The sequence below is a fragment of the Equus przewalskii genome, chromosome 4, assembly GCF_037783145.1.
Source record: "Equus przewalskii isolate Varuska chromosome 4, EquPr2, whole genome shotgun sequence".
In the NCBI taxonomy this organism is placed as follows: Eukaryota; Metazoa; Chordata; class Mammalia; order Perissodactyla; family Equidae; genus Equus; species Equus przewalskii.
Genome location: NC_091834.1, coordinates 104929248 through 104950422, shown reverse-complemented (window position 1 = coordinate 104950422; position 21175 = coordinate 104929248). Strand labels below are relative to the sequence as shown.

The following is a 21175-nucleotide window of genomic DNA, read 5'->3' as shown; positions in this document are numbered from 1 at the left end:
GCCCAGGTCTCAATCCTAAGTCACCTTTCAAAGCCGTGGCTGGCTCCTCCCTCCACTGGCTTCCTGTAACACTTGGGAAAAACTTGTTAATGTAACAGGATTGTTTTGCAAACGTTCAGCTGTGTTCACTTGCCCCTGGAATCCCATTAGTTTGCAGCTGTCCAGTTCCAAGGCCGTCTGGAAGCTTCTAGAATGAGAAGGAAGCTATGACTCAGGTCAAAGTGAGACCTGGTCCACTGTAGTTCAAGTCTGCAGGCTGAGTTTTTAATTCTCATTAGCAAAAGGAGAGTCCAGAAAGAAAAAAGACCTTTCTAAATTCTTTTTTGTATCATTTTGAAAGTAATTCAGAGGTAGGCATGGCGATCTTCCTAACCTCATCTCTGCCCGCCCAGCACTCACTCTGTTCCAGCGAGCTGGCTTTCCTGCAGGTTCCGAAGGACGCCAAGCTTGTTCCCACCGGGCCTCCTGTGCTCTCTGCCTGAAATCTCTGTCCCCGGACCCTGGTGCAGCTCGTCCTTCTCCTCATTTAAGTCTCTGCGCGAATGCCTTCCCCAAGCAGCCAGCTGAAAGGAACACCCCTGGGGACCCTGCCTCGGCCTCTACCCCACCTGCTCCCTCTTCTCTATAGTCTGGCGCCCAAGAGGATGTGATGGAGAAGCAAAGGGACCCGCGGCACCACCAAGAGGCACGGTGGCGCTGGTTCAGCCAGGGAGCACCCCAGGCCCCGGAGAGCTGAGAGACGGACAGACTGTGGGGCCATTGCCCAGGCCTGGACCCATACTCTGCAGCGCACATCCAAAGGCCGGGAGGTCCAGGGGGCCTCATTTCCCCAGTTGTGTGCCCCTCCCCCATTCACCGGAAAATAGGACTGCTCACATAAAATGCAGCTATCCAGCTACACTTGAATTTCAGGTAAAGAATATATTGTCTTTTAGTATAAATATGTCCCATGCAGTATTTGGGACCTACTACTAAAACACTATTTTGTTGTTTACCTAAAATCCAGTGTGACTGGGCATCCCGTATTTTTATTTGCTAACTCTGGCACCCTCTCCCCAGGGAGGGGAGGGGCGGCAGTGATCCGGGAGTCTGTATATAAACCTGAAGAGACGGCACTGACCGAAAGGGGTTCAAACACTGGCGCTGGCTTACATTATTGAGCAAACTAAGTTTCCTGGCTCGGAGATCCGTTCCGTTCCTCCCACGGGGGCTCATGTGGAAGAACGTTTATTGAGAAATAAAAAGCCTACATCTGCTTTCGCTGTACATTTCAGGGTGAGTAAATTTGCAGCCAGAGCATATGCTACATTCTTATTAATAATGGAAACAATATTATTTATTTAGTGCCTACTATGTAAAGGCACTCTGCTAGGTGTTGCATATGAATAACGTCTAATCCTCGCAGCAGCTCTGCAGAGGAGCCGCTCTAACTATATTTCACAGACGAGAAAACAGGTTCCGAGAGCTTGAGCGCGTTTGTCTCCTCCATACAGTCAGAAAGTGGCTGAGACTGGACTAGTTCTTCTCATTTCTAAATTCACGAACTTGATACATGTTTCTAAAAGAATTCAACCACCAAAGAAAGGAATAAAGTGACAAGTAAAAGGTCCTTCTCAACCCACTTCCCAGGAGTAACCTAAAGGTTTCTAAAATGTCCTAAAATGTTTCTTTGTGTATATGTGATCATATTTACACACAAGCAAATATTTTAAACATACAGATTAAAAAACATAAAAATATTTGCATGTAAATCTGCAGCTTTATCAAATCTTAACAGTATACCATATTGCCTTAGTTTTTAAAAATAAAACATAATACAGGGATTTGAGGCCACCTGTGTACGCTTCCCCACTCTCAGTCTGTTCCCTCCCCAGAGGTAACTATTATCTTGAAGTCACTATTTATCATTTCCTTGCATGTTGAAAAGATATTTTGGCCACATGGTATGTGTTCATAATAATATGTATGCCACATAGAGTATAATATGGCGTGTCTCAGTAACATATTTTTTAGTCTTAATACCTAGTCGGACAATAGCAGGAGGATGAGGCCAAATGAAGGGGAGTACAAGTGGGCACAGCCATGTAGGAGAACAATTTAGCAACAGCTATGAAAGCTGAAGACGCTTGTGCTGTACAGCCAGATAGTTCTGTTCCTGGGGTACATCTCAGAGAGACCCCTGCACATGCACACGCACATAGCAGCAGACTGTTCTTAACATCAACTATAGCTAAGTAATAAATTGCCCAGCTAGCGGTTAGCAGGAGACGGGATGGCAAATGCAGAGTATTCACACAGTGGAAGATCATAGAGCATATGAAATGAAAGAATAGCCATATGCCTACTGACACGGACAAATACTAAAAATACAATGTTGCATGAAAACATCAAGTTGTAGAATGGTAACTACTGTAACATAAGATTATGTAAGTAATTTTAAAAAGCTATAAGACTCCATTTTTAACAGATGCATAGTACTCCATTATATGGATATACCATAATTTATTTGGTCCATTCCCTACTGGTGAATATTTAGGCTGTTTCCTTTTGTTTTTTTGTTACCATAAACAGTGTTGCAGAAATTCTTCTTACACAAATGTTTGCATGCGGGTAAGACTGTGTCTGTTGGTTAAGCTAGTTACTAGCACTGCAATTGCTGTGGTAAAAAGGTTTAATAGTCTGCTGTCACTAAATAAGTTCATAATTTGAAACACAACCCCCCCCCAAATCTCAGTGCTTTATAACAACGGCAGTTTATTTCTTGCTGATGTTACATCCTGGTAATCGAGTCGACTGCAGCCCTGCTGGCTCCCCTCCCAGCAACGTTTTCATTCCAGGGTTCGGGCTGAAAGGGCAGCCTTCAGCTGGAACACACTGTGCTCGTGGCAAAGGGAAGCAAACGAGGGAGCTGGCAGAAACGTGCAGGGGCTCCCAGGGCGTCCTGGCCTGCCGTTCACGTCCGCCCTCGGGCCTTGGCCAATGGGGCCAGGAAGAACCTCTCCTGAGGAGGAGACACACAGCAGTGGGAGGGAGCCCCCAGGATGGGGGAAGACACCAGGGACAACAACACTCTACCACATACAGCAGAGACACGTGAATTCCAACAAGTATTCCCACCGTCCTCCAACAGAGTGCATGGAGGTGTGTATTACAACTTGAAAAAAATTTTTTTTTTACCACTCTAATGGGCAAAATTATATCTTGCCATTGCTTTAATTTATATTTTTTCAAATTTTGAGTGAAGTCGGACATCTGTCATGTTTATTTGACATTTGCATTTTGTGTGCGTGTGAGTGTGTGCGAACACAAATGGCCCTCTCCCGTGCTTTGCCCACTTCAATTGTGCTCTTACTTGTTCTTATGTTATTTAGGAATTTAGCTCTTTCCCATGCTCCTGCAGATTTTTCTCCTGTGGTCTTTCTAATTTGTCACTCAAAAAAGTGCCCTACGTACCAATGGTAGCAATTGTCATGCTGAATTGCAATTTTAAAAACTGTAACTGCCTCTCTCAGCTTTCCACTGCGCTTTAGACAGAAGACTCACACACACACACACACACACACACACACACACACTGGAATCTTTGCGCCCAATCTGTCATCCCGGTGCCTATTCATAATCTGGGAGTGAGTGTTGCGCACATAATGTTTGCTGAGTGGATTAACAGCTAATGAGGGAAGACCTCCGGAGCACAAACTTGGCCCTGACAGATCAAGGCAGCAAATTTAAATCGGCTAAGGAAGGCTCTCCGAAGACCATCCTCTGTGTCCCTGAGCCTTCCAATTCAGGTTATTGTCTTCCTGGAGAAACTGAGGGCTGCCTCCGCCCTTTCCTCTGACTCCCAAGGGCAGCTGTCTCCAATTACAGGGGCCAAACTGCGTTTGGTTTTTTTTGGAGAGCCACATCACAACCACGCCATCTTCACCAACACTTTAACATAGAATATTCTCTAGGATAGCCAAACAGAAACAACACGAAGAGGACACTACACAAAGTTAAGAAGCTTTATGTATCACGTAAACCTACTGATTATAACCTAACCCCATCCAACCATCCAGATCCCCTTCAAAGGTCACACCCTCCCCAGGGAGGCGGGCGGGCAGGTGCCCTGGCTCCGAGGCCGTCTGTGGTCTAGCAGCCCGGCTCTCCCCGTCAAATTGCCGTCATGCGGCTTCTCTGGCCCCGCTGGTCTAGACCCACTGCTGTGTCCATGTGCATTTTAAGGTTACCCGCCGGTTTCGAGATTTCTATGATGGTTAGGCTCCTGAAGACTGGCAGATATTTTAGGAAAACACCTAAATCAAGACAAGTTTTCTCCTAAGAAATAAAGACAAAACAAGAGATTGTTAATTTGGAATAAGATATTTGGACTTTGCGATGTTCTGATCAGACCTGGGTCAGTGTTTCCTAAGATTTCTCTAAGAAAAGGAGAGACATGCAAACACACTCACAGCAGACACAAGACCTGGGGGAGCTTGCAGCATTGAGAGGGGAGCTCTCGCAACTTGTTTAAACAATCAAGAATACTTTTACTAAGGAGTCTTAAAATGGGCTTCATCACTGAAATTTTAACTTGGTTTCCTCTGCTTTTCTTCCTCTTATTCCAAACGATCTGATGCACATCTAGGCAACGACTGATTAGATGAGTTGTTCAGTACAGTAGAAAGCTTTGCCCTTTTGTGACTGCTGCCTGTGAGACACTCGTTCTGCACTTTGCACAGACTCTTGTGGCTAACACCTGGGAAATCTTGCTTTTTGCTTTATAGGTGGCCAGAACCTTAGAGGACTCTGCCTAACTGCTATTCTTCTGACAACTTCTTGTCACTTCGCATGCAATTCAACAAACGTATATCGAGGTTCTACCACGTGCAAGGCACAGTGCCGGGTCCAGGGGACACAGACAGAAGCAGACAAAGTGTTTGCTGCCAGGGGGCTCAGAGTCTAGTAGGGACCACAGACACACACACAAATCTGCTTTGATGCTGTGTGCTAAGTACCATCACCAGAAGAAGGTGCACAGCTTAGAGGTCAGCATGTCGACTCGCGTGAGTCAGGGTGAGGGCAGCAGACGTGTTCTGGTGCCAGCTCTGCCACCAGCTACGTGGTGGTTCTAGCCACCTGGGTCTCAACTGTAGAATATGGGGTTGCTAAGGTCTCCTCTTAGTAAGAGTGACAGAGGCTGCAGCACAAATGATAGCAGCCACCACTTTGGGTTCCTAGAATATGCTAGACCCTGTGCTGGGTGCTGTACAGACATCGCCTCGCCTCACCAGCACCCTGGGAGACAGGCACACCCTATTCTACAGATCAGAATTCTCTGACGGGACCTCCCTCCAGAACGTAAACATGTGCAAGTGGGAGAGGAGACGGGTCTACGGCTGCACTGAGCAGGACGGTCTATTCTCAGCCTGAAGTGGAAGGCGAAGCTGAACCGGAAGAAGGTTAGGATGAAAAAGCAGATCGCTTCTCTGTTCCTTCTTGGCCAACCCTTCCAGTATCTGCATGTTTTTGTCTAGTCTTAGGATACAGTCTCAAACGAAAGCATATAATTATATTTCACTGTCAGTGCCTCTGTCAATTAGGCCAAATATACACATCCGATTCTATATGTGTGTCTATTGACATACTCTTATGCATACTCTCCTATATTTCTGCTAGCATGCATATATGAACACACCTGTGTAGACATAAAAATATTTATTACGGTCCCCTTTGTCCCACCTTAATATGTCTTAGTGGGGAAGCCTGTCTCATGGCCTGTGCATCCTTGGAGCACGCGATGAGAGTGCTGATGTTCAAATCTAAATGCAGAGCTGGGTACTCACTGACAGCAGAGACCAATTACATTTGCTCGGCCTTTGCTTACAAAGAGATGCTGCAACAGAAACAACATTTGGCCTTTTAAAAACTTTGGTTAGGATAGCAACTATTTTGGCTCAAGCCAAATATCTAACTTTCAAATTTATATTGTTCCTGAGAGGGAAACTCAGCAAATCGAAGCAAGCAAATTCACACCCAGCACATGAGGCACTTTTGGTCAATCGAGATCCTGCAGCCAGAGGGAGGAAATTCAAATTGCAAAAAGAAAAGCTTTGAATTACACCACAGACTTGCAAACAGAAAATGTTTATTTTTGCGTCTCTGGTTTCCAGTCCCATTCATTTCAGAACATCAACTTACACCTGCCTGACTAGATAGAGAAAAGCGACAATTACAGACGAAAATGAAGCAATTAAAAAGGACACGAAACTGGAAAAGAAAAAAGTCATCAGAATAAATAAAAGAAATTCATTGAGACAGTGTTTGTCCTCCTTTCTCTCATCTGCATCCTCCGAGGAAGTTTATGTGACACATAATTTCCAACCAGAAGCTGAACTCACGGTATGTAACCAATGGAGACGCAGGCGGCCTCGCCCCCACAGCCCGCGTCTCGTAAGCACTGACGAATGGTTTCGAAGAGCAGCCGCCAGCAGGGTGGGCAAGAGGAAGGCTCCGGCCAACTGAGATACTTGGCCACGGCTCCACTGCGCACGGACTCCATCCAGACCTCTTTATTTGCCAGTTCATGAATTATGCATGCCTGATACACAAAGTTTGTACATTGAGGTGATGTCATACGAATAAACAGGGAGCTAGCCAAGCCGCAAGAACGACTGCCGATAATTAAAATATTTGCTCCGAAGACAGTATTTCCTAGTCAACACTGCAGACAGATTTTGTCGCTGTTTGATTTCAAGAGCTTGTTATTGCTGACATCAAACGTGGGATTTCGGGGTTCCCCCTGCCATGCCCACAGCATTGAGTCTTGCTTCAATCCAACTTCACGTGTCCAGGAATCTTGGAAGTGATCATATTTCCCATGCAGTAGTTTAAGCAGCAGCACTCAATAGGGTCCAGAGAAATCGGTGGGTTTTTTTACATGCTCACAAATGATGGTGAAGAAGGTCATGTTAACAGGTCATGTGTAACTACAATCATGAGTGACACTTGGGGTTCATGACAGGCCTTTTTTTTTTGCATGTGAGGAAGATAACATCTGTTGCCAATCCTCTTTTTTTGGTGAGGAAGATTGGCCCTGAGCTAACATCTGGGCCAGTTCTCCTCTGCTTTGTATGTGGGACGCCTCCACAGTGTGGCTGATGAGTGGAAAAGGTCTGCATCAGGGATCTGAACCCAGAAACCCAGGACGCTGAGGCTGAGTGCACGGAACTTTAACCACTCGGCCACAGGCCAGCCCACATGACAGGCATTTTTAATAAGAGAAACCACCCCAATCACAAAAAAGTAAGGGGCCTCTGTATGCTCTCAAAATTCAGCTAGTATCCTTGGGTAGTTGATTCACAGAAGCTCTAGGTTTTAGGAACTACCTGCATTTAAGCCATAATATCACCTTTATGCCTCGTCTGCATCAACGTGGTGGAAGTTTTCTAGATGTTTAGCATAACTCACAGAATTAAAAGTATGAAAGAAGAAGCTTAGTTTTATTGGTTTTGTGAGATTATGCAAACTACAGGAAAAATGATGCAACGTGCGTTGGCTGTTTCATTTGTCCCAGGGCGTGGCGGAGCCAGGATCAGGACAGGGTCTCTCATTCCTAGTCCAGGCTCTCTGCAGCACGCTTCCCCCAGCCCCTGGTATTATCTCAGACTTGTGACAACACTGCTCATCATCTGTCTACATTACGATTCCAGAAGTTCTTTGATGATTTTCAACCAAAGCAATTAAGGTCTAATTTGAATTCCAATGATATACTTATGTCTTACTTCTTCAACTATCCTTGGAGCTTAGGAATCTATTTCATACAACTTTGCATCCCACAGAGGAAAACGCACAGTGCCTCATTAACAGTAAGTGGCCAATTGATGTTTGCTGATTCAGTGAACATGCCTTCAGAGATGGCAAAGTTGGTGAGTTGGTTCAGAGGCTGTGGCACGGCCTCTTGAATAGCCTCACAGTTGCCAGTTACCTGTTTTAGGTTAGTTTTGGTTTTTACAAAGCGCAAAAGATCATTTGGAGCTAAATTTTGTAATGAAGGTACTGTAAGTGATGATTACATCAACGGTCCACAGTCGAACCGACTACAGAGGAAAGAACTGAAGCTTCCTTAGAAGCCCGGCACATAAAGATCACATTATAAGAGGGATTCTAAAATCTCCCAGCAGTGTCCTCTCATTGGAGTAAGCGCTGAGCTTCTTGGGAAGAACAATACTTACTCGGATGTACAAATTATGGTGTGTGAAGAGATCAGGCTCCTTTTTCTCATCGCCTTGAGGACGGATTACATTTTAGGTCCTCTTTACTTTATAGTTTGCTGAGATCCTGACACAGGATGGGTCATCTTGGCAAGCGGGAGACCCATGAGGCCCTGGCGGTCCCTGTGCGCTCCTGCCTCCGGGGTGACCTGCAGCGTGCATCACTGCCGAGGCCGCCTGCCCGTCTCCCTCCTCACTCGCCACCGTCAGTCCACTGAGCGAGAGAGGTGCCCGACTCGGCCACTTGCCAGATGCGTCTCAGTATCTGTGATGTGGGGATGATGCCACCGGCCTGCCGGGTAACGTGGTGACTAGGAGCCGACCCGCCATACTCCTGACACTTGTGGGGACTATTTGAGATACGAAGTTCTCCATTTTTCCTTTAGGACTCAAGGGTATAGAACACGCAGATCACATCTTTTAAATGGATGTACTTCCGCACTCGGTTCTCTCTCAGGCCCCACATACGATTTCTCACTAGGTCCTCTCAGTGGTGCCTGCTAAAGCGTCTCCTGCCGCCTCCCATCTCCATGGTAATGTTCTCAGTGCTGCCCTCCTCGCCTCTCTGCCCAAGGATTCCCACACAGTTCTGACCATCGCACTCTTCTCGTTAAGACCCTTCAGTCGTTCCCTGTTGCCCACAGGATCAAGTGGAAACCCTTGGCAGGAAACACAAGACCTTCAGCACCTAATCTATCACTTTCCAACACACACCTTGGCCTCCAGCCATTCTGAACGCCTCGCTCTTTTGCAGAAGAGCTGTGTTGTTTCCTAACTTTGTACCCGCTCTTCCCTCTTCCTAAAACGCCCTAGCCCGCTACTCTCCTGCCGACCTCTGCGCACTCTTCCAGACTCAGTTCAAACAGCTTCTCTGTGATGCTGTCTCTGACTACTTTCTTTGTTGCACCACTGTAATAATAATAATAACTAAATAAAAAATAATAATAAATAAAAATAAATTAAAAAATGAAAATAACAACTACAATAACAATGTTTATAATTATACCTTGCTTGTAATGTGTCAGACAGTGTTCCAAGTGTTTTACACACACTAACTCATTTAGTCCTTAAAATAGCCCTATGAAGTGGGTACTATAGCCCCATTTCACAGATGAGTAAATGGAGGCACAGAACGTCTGCAGTGATGCAGGACTGACACCAGGCAGTCTGGCCGCACCCGCCATCCGCTCACCTCTGTGCTCCAAGCCTCTCCGTCTGGTCGCTCAGGAATGTGCATTTCTTTACTATAAGGCACAGCAGACCTTAGCGTTCACCTCAGCGGCACCACTTGCTGGCTGAGTGGAGTTGAACAAATTACTTTAATTAGCTGGTCCTTCGTTTCTTCATCCGTGAAGTGGTGGTAACTCTACCACTCATCTTAAAGAGCTGCTCTGAAGATTAAATAATGACACATATGAAACGCCTAGAACACGCCATGGCCCTCGTAAACTCTCAGGAGGTGTGCCGACTGCTGTCATTTTTATATTATTATTATTACCTAGTCAAGGAGCTATTGCCACCCATCCACCCACACACTCTTGCCTGGGGTTCCTTGGGTGAATGGTCACATTGGTGGGATGATTGGTGAGGGTTAGAGAAAGATCCCATCAAGAAGGAGAGACTGGGGTGCCAGCCCCGTGGCCTAGTGGTTAAGTTTGCACGCTCCACTTCAGCAGTCCAGGGTTCGACAGTTCAGATCCCAGGCGCGGACATAGCACCGCTCATCAGGCCGTGCTGAGGTGGCATCCTGCACGGAGGAACCAGAATGACCTACAACCAAGATATGCAACTATGTACTGGGGCTTTGGGGAGGAAAAAAAGGAGGAAGATTGGCAATAGACGTTAGCTCAGAGCCAATCTTCCTCACCAAAAAGCATACTTAAAAAAAAAACAACAACAACAGAAGGAGAGACTGGAACTCCCACATGCCAGGAGACTTCTTTTGCAGAAATCCTGTACATGATGAAAACCTTGTTTTTAGTTAATGTGCTGCCTGCACCACTGCAGCACTGCCACTCCTGTCCCCTTGTCCCCAGAGTCCCTGGCTGAGGGGGGAATGCGCTGTTGTCTTCAGAACTGGATCCACATTTTATGAGCTGTGGAAGAGGCACAGCCTACCCAGGTAGGTCACACAAAGAGGCCCCTCTGTTCTCCAAGTGCACATTGGAAGCCTCTGGCTGTTCAGATTCGCTCGTCCTTCAGGGCCAGTGTGAGTGGTCCCTCCGCAGAGCCGCCCCTGACCTCCACTTCCATCTGCACTCCCGGAGGCTCCGCGTGGCTGACCTGCATCTTTCAATTTGCTGTCCTTGTCTTATCCCGACAACTGGACTATTAAGTATCTGAGGCAGCACCATGTCGTGAGCGTCTTGCATAAAAATACCCCCAGAATATCTGCTTAAATAAGCCAAACACAACTGCTGTGCTGTCACACATAGGCTCTTGGAACAATCGATTTTTATTTCCTTCAAGCAGACTTTTCTTATGACTTGACCTTTTTGCCTTCCCCATTTCTTTAATCTGCAAAATGAGGTGATGGAACTGGATCAGAGATTTTCAAAGGGAGCTCCTGGGAGCCTCTTGAGGGCTGCTATTTCCATATGGGGCAGCCCAGTCAGTTTCCTTTTGAAGAAAGGGCTCTGCGGCTTAAGACATGTTGGAAAACATTCAGATTAAGGATCTTTAAACTTCCTTCTGCTCTGACGGTCTATGAATCTAAAAACGTTCCTAACACTTCTCTAGTTGGAAGGAAGTCTTTAGTTCCCTGAATAATTTAATAATTGTTTTACTGCTTTTCTTATAATTACTGATTTCTCCTAGAATTATTGTCCTTGTGAACACATATCATCTCGGCCAACTAAACCCCAAGACCCCTGAGGGCAAGGATGCCTGTAGCATGGTCCACCGGGCCCAGGGTCCCTGCAAATGGAGGCCACTAGCTAAACATTTTTTTAAATAAATGAACAAATTCTAAAAGTGTAAGATCTCCTGAGGGATGCTGGGGGAGTGTGAACATACAGTCATGTGCTGTTTAACAATGTTTCGGTCAACAACGGGCCACCTGTATGACGGTGGCCCCATGAGATTAGTACCATAGAGCCTAGGTGTGTAGTGGGCTGTACCACCTAGGTTTGCATAAGTGCACGCTATGATGTTCGCACAACGATGAAATTGCCTAACGACGTATTTCTCAGAATATATCCCTGTCTTTAAGTGACGCATGACTGTAAAAGTCTTACTTTCTTTGCTTTGGGATGGAAATAGTGGGAGAAGAAGACAGAAAAAAGTAAACCAACACAGATGTTGGGACTTGAGTAACGACTGTTCTACAAAACTTAACCAATGCTGGGGAGAGAAGAGAAAGGAATGAGCGGTAATACTCTTATAAATACAGATTAAATTTTGTGTGTGTGTCAGCATGTGCATTGCGTGCATGCATGCATATGCATGTGTGCACACACATGTGGATGTCAGTGTGTACATGCATGTGTGAGTGTTCGCTCTCGGGTGTGTGTGTGCATGTGCACACGTGCGTATGAATGTGTGTGCATGCTATCCACAGATGTGCCCACACTGCCCAGGGCTCCTTTTTACTAAAACTGGTCCTTTAAAATTTTTCTGTTGTTAAAACAAACTCTCTTCCTCCCAATTTCCTCATTTCTTGCCATGCCAGTGAGCAATTAAGAATAATTTAAACAAAATTAATGATGTATAACACCACAGTGAAATATTTCATAACACGTACGTGAATGCTCTGTAGAGAACAAGTAGAAATATAATCTGAACAGCCAGACGAGTGACACTTTTAATTTCCTCCTGCTTTAACAGCCGTGTTGTGAGAGTGTGACAGAACAGCTGCTCTCTCTTAAACACCAGCCTCCTAATTGCACAGTATTTTTATCCGAAGGCTCAGTTCCCCGAGTGGGCTGGGGTGGGGCGAGGCAGATGCTGCATACTTCAGAGGGAACCACCTCCAGAGGAGAGAGAAGACGGCAAGTCAAGCGGGTGCGTGATTTTCCTCAGTTGGGGGCTCCTCTCTAAGGAGGGGGACATCTGAGAAGTACAGACTCAAGACCAGAGACCCTTCTGAGAGGCTGGCAGAGGTGGCAGAGATGAAGCTCAGAGCAATTAAAGCAGAGCGGGACTGGAGCTTAGGCCCCAGGCCGGCTGTGGTGCATCAGGGGGAATGGAAGGCTTTGGAGCCTCTGAGAAGCGTTCCTGAAGGTCACGGTGTCCTTCAAGGTGCCCATCACACTCCCTGCATCTGGAACCCAAACCACTTTAAATCCCAGGATGCTGGAAATCATTCTGCTTTCAGCTGTAGCTTTCCTAAACAAGGCAGGATTAGTAGGCTATTGGATAAATGTCATATTTACTATTTTTCTTTGATTTGAAGACAAAATCAATTGCAAGATGAAGCACTGATTTAGTAAGATTTTACAGAGATTGTAAGATCCATTCTGATTTCAGAAAAGTTAAAAATGTGAGAGGTATATCTTGGGAACAAGATGCCCTCCAGAACGGCCTCATCTGATTAATTACATAGGCAAAGATCCTAACTCCAAGTAAACTCACATTCTGAAGTACTGGGGGTTAGGACTTCAGCATATTTTCAGGGCAACACAATTGAACCTATAACAGGACCGAGAGGTAGGTCTTAGTTTGCTGTCAGAAAAGACACACATGGGCCAGCTGTGGTGGCCTCGTGTTAGTTTGGTGCACTCCACTTTGGCGGCCTGGGTTCGGTTCCTGGGCACCGATCTACACCACTCGTCTGTTAGTGGCCATGCTGTGGTGGCAGCTCACATACAAGAAAAAGAGGAAGATCGGCAGCAGATGTTAGCTCAGGGTGAATCTTTCTCAGCAAAAAAAAAAAAAAAAAAAAAAAAAAAGAAAAGAAAAGAAAAAAAAGAAAAGCCACATGTGATACACGCTGACCCTGTTTGTGTAAGTCATTCCCATCCTCCCTTCTCCCAAAGAAACTTTCTTACTTAGCCTGCATTTCCAGACCCCCACCCCAGGCCAATGAAATAGTGCACAGAAAGAGGCCAGTATCAGAACAAACTTTCTCTGGGCGGGTGTGCCCAGGGGCAGGGTATCCTGGGCTCACTCCCCTTAGAATCTTGCTCAGACTGTGGACGATGGCTCCAAATCACATTAAAGAACAAAGGGGCTCTCCAGGTCCCAGGCCCACAAGTGAGCATCATTTTCACAATGATTAAACTAGACTTTACTTCTTAGCCCTGAGCATGATGATGCCACAGGAACAGTACAGACAGGGGTTAGTTAAGAGTGTCAACTTCCATCTTGTCTGAGCTCTCCCATCTATGGATACACAACCCTCGTTTCTGAGCTCTGGTCTCCTCGTGTGTACAGTGCGAACAGCTGTGTTGTTTGTAAGGACTAAGTGAAGGAGATATTCTTTGCAGTTCTTGCCTTTGCAAGAGCAAAACAGATGAGAACTATTACTAATAATTATTAATAACGTAAATATTCCTCAGTAGAAGCTGGGAATCCTAGGGAGACAGAAGATTGATGCTACATTTAAAATCTAAGGGGCAGGGTGTCGGCCCACCCAGGCAAAAGGGTCCCAGGCAAGATCCATCCTCTAGTTGAGTCTCCATTTTGGAAACGATCGTGATGGTCTATGTCAGCAGTGAGCGCTCTGAAGACAGACTCCTTCTCATTCTCTGCACGAAGATGTGCTGTGTCCTATGCACACCTTCCAGACCATCCAGGACAGTCCAGACCCCAACCCAGATCTTCAAAATCCACTTGGGCTAGCCATGAAGGCCACCACCAACTGTTTCCTGTGCCTGGAAAGTAAATAAAAATCCTTTGTCCATAGACACGTTCCATGATAAACTGTGGTCATTTTAGCCTAACTTTTGTACAGAATGGAAAGTTAATGGCCATTATTAACTGACCACTATGTAAATTTATGTTGCCAGTCATCGGAAACAAAGGGTAAAATTTTCCCCGCTACAGAGAATAGGTGAGAATGACGACCAAAGGCCCCACCACTGAGATGCTGAGTCAGAGCTGGGGGAACAACAGCAATAACACCACCACCATCATCATCATCATCATCAACGGAAAACACTATCATCATCATCAACGGAAAACACTATCATCATCGTCCTCAGTGCACAACACCACCATCATCAACAGCATCATCAACAAAACATGAACAACAGCAACATCATCATCACCAGCAACACCACCACCACCATCATCACCATCAACATCGGCATCTGCAATAACACTACCACCATCATCATCAACAACATCATCAACAGCATCAACAAGAACAGCAACAGCAACATCACATCACCAACATCAGCACCACCACCAACAGGTCCTGCTGTAAGCGCTTTGTAAATAATAAAGAATTTAATCTTGATCACAACCCTACAAGGCGGGTACCATTATTATATTAATTTTATCGATAAGGTGGTCAAGGCACAAGGAGGTCACTTCCTCTTGCTTACTCCTCGATGAAGGACCACCTACCTTTTTTCCTCTTCATTTTTACCAGTTACCGAATGTTCCCTTTCCTGGCTACCTACAGCACTGACGGTGTTTCCCAAACGCGTTGCCACATTCTGCCTTTTATTGTTCTCTGGATGGTCGTATGTGTCTGTCTCCTCAACAGGAAGCTCCCGGAACCCAGGGACCTGTAGCCTTTACTCTCTCGCTGTTCATGCCTATCACGTGGGTAGACAGCCTATCTCTAGCAGAGGCTCCCCTCCGGTCCCCTTGCCGATTTCATGCTGTTGCTGATTTTACTAGACTTTCGGCTACCTTAGGGAGGGCCTCTCTCTGTCTTGCTCATGTTGGCATACCCAGCATTCAGCTCCATGTCTGCAAATAGAGGGCATCAAAGAAAGACTTATTGAATTGGACGGTTCCGCCCTTTGTGGCCCCACTGGGTGGTCTGACACACTCAGATGAGGCGGTGTGATTTATATATCGGGGGAGACACTGGGAAATCACCCGTAAGCCCCTGGACCCGCAGCAGTCCTAGGAGGCGAGGCACAAGTGCGCAGTGCGGCAGTGCCCTCTTGTGTCCAGGGCTTCACTAGGGCTCAGCACACTTAGGGCTGGGGAAGAGATTTTTGAGGAAAGCAATCAGTCAAAATGTTAGTTTTCCCTGTGCACAAGAGAGAGCAAAAGTGGTGTCATGGGCACCTGGAGGATGAAGATGCAGAAAAAAATACGGATTCTAGTCCTGGCTCTGCCCTAACTAGCCACGTGGCTTTGGGCAAGACACACAAAGTGTCTTAATATTCTCACCTGCAAAATGGGTGGTGGCTCTGCTGGTGGGAAAGGACAGGCTGAAATACTGCAGTGGACTTGGGGAGCAGCTTCCAGGCTCTAAATTGAGGAATTTTTGTTAGGTGGAGTCTCACCATGTGTCTGTAATTTCCCTGAGGTCAAAGATGGTGCCTTATTTAAATGTGTATTGTTGGCTCCAGCAAAGTTCCCAGCACACAACTGGAGAGTTCCTTTGGGTTCTCCCAGCCTTCTGCACACATCTTTGTAATGTGCACTGACCACATGAAACGCCACTTCTCTAAGTGTTCTCCCCACCTTGAACATGAGTCCCTTAAGTCAGGAACTCTATGTAATTCTTGGATCCCCGCACCTATTAGCATACAGCAGCTGGCCAAGCACTGAACTGACTGGATGAGAGAGGAGAAGGTCGGAACCCGTCTCAGGGAAATCAGAAGGTGGCGGAGGTGCTCCAGCCTGAAACCGTAAGGACTCCACTGAGAAATAAACCAGGCAGCATTCTGCTTTTGCAAAGAGATGGACTGCATTTTACTTTGCAAATCCTCATCATAAATTATTTCATGTAGGTTCAATTTGTGATGAAGAAGAGATACAAACACTTTCATATTTTTGGAAAAAGATGTCAAAATCTCATGCTGGCAGTTTGCTTTTCCAGCTAAGTTCCCCGAAGCTCTCTTTCCCTGGGGAGACAGAGATCCACTTTCCCATAATAAACAGCATGCAGGGGACTCGGACGTGGGGCTCACAGTCCAGTAGACGAGCTGCAGGGGACACCACAGTGTTCAAGCGTCCCTCAGTCTTTACCAGCTTTCTTGTCATTAAAAGGAAGCTTGATTAAAACTCGTAAATGCACCCACTCACACTAAATGAAAAGAGACTAACCTGGATTTGTGAGAAGTCTGATTTCAAGAGTCTTTTTAAAAAGCAATAATGTTTTTCAACTTACAGAGACATTGGCTGGAATCGCCACCTGCTGAACTGTGTCTGAAACACACGGAAATCAGTGCAGAGGTGGAGTTCAGAGCAGCTTTCTTGAGCAGAATCAACACCCCTTCACCAGCCTTTTTTTGTTGTTTTGTTTTGTCAACAAAGATTTTTTTTCTTTTTAAATTTCTACTCAGCTCTGGGTAAGTTCTCAGTAACTCTAAACGAGGGGTGCCTGGTTGGCGAGGTTTTATTCCCTAGCACTAGGACATCTGTGGTCAACCAGTGACGGAAGAAAGCTTCAACATATCCATCGCGACCCTCCCAGTCTCAGGATTCCAGCTCCTGACTGGTCTGAAAAGCCCCTGACGGAAGGTGATCAGGCATGCTCTCGTCAGTGACGGCCACAGACAACTCTTCTCTCACCGTGTCGTCTCCCTTTCTTTCCAGATGGAGAGTCCCGTGGTCCTTTTTATAAGGTGGGAGCTGGGGTGGGTAGCTGAGGAGGAAGAGGAGTGCCCACCCACTGCAGGGCAATGCGTAAAGGGCACGTTGAAGGCAAGAGGCACTGATGGGGCCTGAAGTCCTGGAGAGGGTTCACGGCTGCCACCACGTCTAGGGAAAGGGTTCAGTCACCCTCGTACAGTAACTGAAGTAAACGTCCAGTTCATCTACCCAAAGGACACTAAGGTGATTGTAACAGGAAGCACCTCCTCCTGGAGACGAGAACTGGCCCCGGGAACTCCTGGGTTCCTCGGCTGGTGGGTGAAAACGCCAACCAACTCCTCTCCACGGTGTTGCATGGTGTGTAGGTGTCTCTAAAACATCAACGTACATATGGTACCAAGAAGTTGTGAGCAGCAACCTTGCACTGGCTCAATAACTGTTTCGAAGGCTGAGTATAAAATCACGCAACTGGCTGGCTCTTCAAACTGGCCCCAGAGAATCTGAGCATTGGCTGAGATCAGAGACCTCCCTCTCCTTGTCCCTCCCTCTCTCTCTTTCTTTTATTTTTGACTGAGAAACTACATGCTCAAGGTAAAACAAAAGATTACTTCTAGCCTTTTGGAGCGTCAGTCAGGGAGCACATGCTGTGACTGCTGTGTGAGTCGTTGGCTGACTAAGCTCCACACCCATGGAGGGTGTTCCGAGTACGCTTCTGGATGTCAGAGCGGCTACGGCTGCTGGCCAAGAACTGACTTAGGGGTGGAAGTACACGAGATTGGCTCAAGCAGAAGAATGTGGATGCTGCTTATATGTAAAAAACACCCAGGAAACAACCCATCTTACAGACGAGGAAACTGAGGGCCAGAAGGGCTGGATGCCAGGCTGCGGGGTATTGAGATGGCGCACCCACTCACAGCTGTGTCCTGACTCTCAGCAGTACCACGACAGGACTGAGCCAGAGGAACGAGCAGAGCTCCAGGCCCACCCCTCCTGTGCATGCCAATGGCCAGCCTGCTCAGATTTCCCCGTCCTGCCTCCCAGCACACGCTCCTTATTAAGCTGCATGACTCACAGTTCCACGAACCTACGAGTGTGCCTCATGCCTCTCAGTCTCGGTTTTGACTGGACCTTTTGCTCAGAATGCTCTGGTTTGTTTCATGGCAAAGTTCTTTTTCTTCAAGAAGTGACCTTGTAGGTGAAGCTTCCCACTGGAAACACTCTTCTACAGATATGTTCATAAAATCAAGGTGATGTTAGTCACAACTATCTTACATTGCAATTCTTATACATATCGATTTCCTTCCATCTATCTTTCCAAACGGATTTTCCACTTTTCTCCTTATTGGACCAAATGAATGAATTTACTCCACACTGAAGAGACTGTGTTTATGGGCCTGGCTTCTGCTCTTCCCTCTTTTGGAACTAAAGGCAAGTAGTCACCGAGAAGAACCTTAGTGAGAGCAGCCTTGGGTGAGCTTGTGGGGCGGGGACGCCAGAAGATCAGGGGGTGGGGATCGAACGGGCAGTGGGAAAAAGGAAGCAGCCAATGCTGATTTTCCCAATGAAAGAAGGAGAGACAAGAAAAGGGTTTCAAGGCATAGCAGGAAGTTTTTTAATCATCAAGATCATTTAATAATTTCTCTGAGTCACGCTGCTGTGACTGAGAGAATCTTGAAGGAAGAGTAGAATTGTGACAGCTTAAAAGATCGGAAAGGACCATCAGGCGGTGAGGAGGAACGAACAGGAACACAGATGTGGGAAGGTACAGAGCGGTTCTGAAAGGTGGACAGCAGAAAGGACATGCTGCGGAGTTTGCATAGAGAGTCGGGGGAGATGCTTCTGGAAGGCTGATATTAAATGATGGACAGCTCCAGATGCCACTCAGAGGAGAGGTCATATTTGGTGGCCGTGAGGGGCCACGGGATGGTTTTGGGCAGAATGGAGGAATCATCTTGCCTATCAGAGTGCAGCCTGTAGTTCCTTCTAGAATTACTAACCCAACCACAGGAAACTCAGAGCTCCCATTTGCAAGTGCTTGATACTCTTAGTTATGATGTCAACCTAACCCACAGCCGCCTACAGTGACCAGACTGCTGTCATTGCTCGTTAGCCAATATTACTCTTGGGCCAGCTCCGAAATTTGCTCAGAAATCTAGTCCTTTTCCCATAATATCTTCCTCTGTTTTTCCTACTTCATACCTTGTGGCAAATATATTGAGTGTTTAAGTAATATAAGTGTGAACAATAATGAGATATTTACAGATGTGATTATCTGCATTGTTGTTTGAGATGACTGACAGCTGCAATGATAACACGACTTGCAAAGTGGCGAGGCTGCATTTGATGTTCAGGGCAATGAAAATCGTCAAAAGTCAGGTTGGTAAACGAAAAAAAATTTCTGAGGTGCATAGGCTAAGAATTGGCTTTGAAAGTGAAGTGTCAATACACTACAATTTCAAGATTTATGACCATTTAAAGACAGATGGCTCTGACCTGTTTCTCTGGAAGCTCGGTTGGAAGGGGGCATAAGACACCAGTGTGGGTGAAAGAGCCCAGCGGAGGCATTCTAGATTTTCTCCCTAAACTATAACTATGATACTCTAGTATAATTATATTCAGATATATTATTAGAACATGCACACGTTTTCTGGTCAGTGTTTAACACATCCCAGGACAATATATTACAGAAGACAAAAAAGTCTTGAATGGAAAAGAATAACCTAGGCAATGCCTTTTCTGCCTGACTTCTCATTTTCTTTAGAAAACTTTTAAAATGTTTGTAGAATAAGATCTTGCTAGTTGCTAATAGCTGCGTCTGCCACCTAGATGCTGGGTAACTGTTACACTTCGATCCTTTGAGTGGCTTTGCTAGGTGCACAGTTTATCTATTTGAAAAAGAATTGTATAATTTTTAAAAAGCTTTTACAGCAGCTTCAAACTTATGGGAAAGTTGCAAGTACAACTTGAGGAACTGATTTCCCCCTGAAGCACGTGAGGATGGACGGCTGACCTGCTGCGCATCTTCCCCAGATGCTCTGGGGTTGCACATTTCCTACAGACAAGGCCGTCTCCTACAAGACCACAGCACTGCCACTGAACTCAGGAAATTAACACGGATGCGGTCCTGTGGTCTAATCCTCAGACGCCATTTGGGTTTTGCTAATTGTCCCTGTAATGTTCTTTATAGCAAAGGATCCAGTTCAGAAGTACAGCGCTGCATTCAGAAAACAGGAACTCATATCTCCTACCGCCAGTCAGTCCAACACCACGTAGGTGTTTATTCGAGTTCTCTCCCTTCCCATCCTTGTAACTTTTATCGCCAACAGTGAGAACCTTGGCTCTCATTATCCTCAGTCTTCTTACTGAGTTGATCCATCCCCCGAATGTAAATAATCTTCCATCACTCTGCACCACCTCCCTCTGGAAGATACCCTGCTCATCCTGCGTGGGCTCCACACTCCACTCCAGGCTGCCATTTTGGTGCACGTCCTCCCTACAATCCTTGCACGACAGGGGCGTCCTGCTTGGACACCCTCCTGGCCCTGCCCAGGTTCTGACACCCCATCCTAGGTGCTCCCTTGTCACCTGGTTTGGGCACAGTCACCCAGGATGGGCTGCTCCTCTGTGCAGATGCCGGCTTTGTCCTACCCCAGCTAAAGGCTTTAGGACTGAATTGATGATGGAGGGAGGGGAGGAGACGGGAGAGGAGGGAAGAAAGAGAAAGGACCAGGAAGGATGAGGGAGGAAGAGCTGATTTAAAATTTCAACATCCAGGGGATATCTCAAAGAGAATGTGTGTTTCTGGAAGAGGGTCTATTCCAGCGTAGCTTTTATATTATCTATCTCCATAATATCTCATTAAAAATAGCACATATTACCATTCTACGTGGAAACAAGTAATAAAAACTTAAAATATTTGCCAACAGACCTTAAAATATATATGTCTAATAGCATAGATGTCATTCTGCGTGCACACATTCCCTATATTCATGTCCGTTTTGTCTCACTCTGTATGGACTGACAGCCACAAGGTTTAAATAGATGGCTTTTCAAAATGTGTTTGGAGCGCTGCCTTCTCGTTCAGCAGCTGCCTAACATCAGTGAATACCTTCTTCTGGGGGAAAAAAATTAATGAACGTGAAAGCAGTTGTAACATTTAGCCAGATGTCTCTGTTCATCTTTCTTTGAATGTGACTATTTTAAGCACATGGATGATCCTACATTATCTCCATTAAGAGAAAAAGCTGCTGACTTATTGG

The 21175-nt window shown here is 46.1% G+C and overlaps 1 protein-coding gene across 6 annotated transcripts in view; it reads right to left on the bottom strand.

Annotated features, from left to right (window-relative positions):
* DPP6 (dipeptidyl peptidase like 6) overlaps positions 1-21175 on the bottom strand; it is a 987445-nt gene that overhangs the window by 39735 nt on the left and 926535 nt on the right. The window lies entirely within an intron of this gene.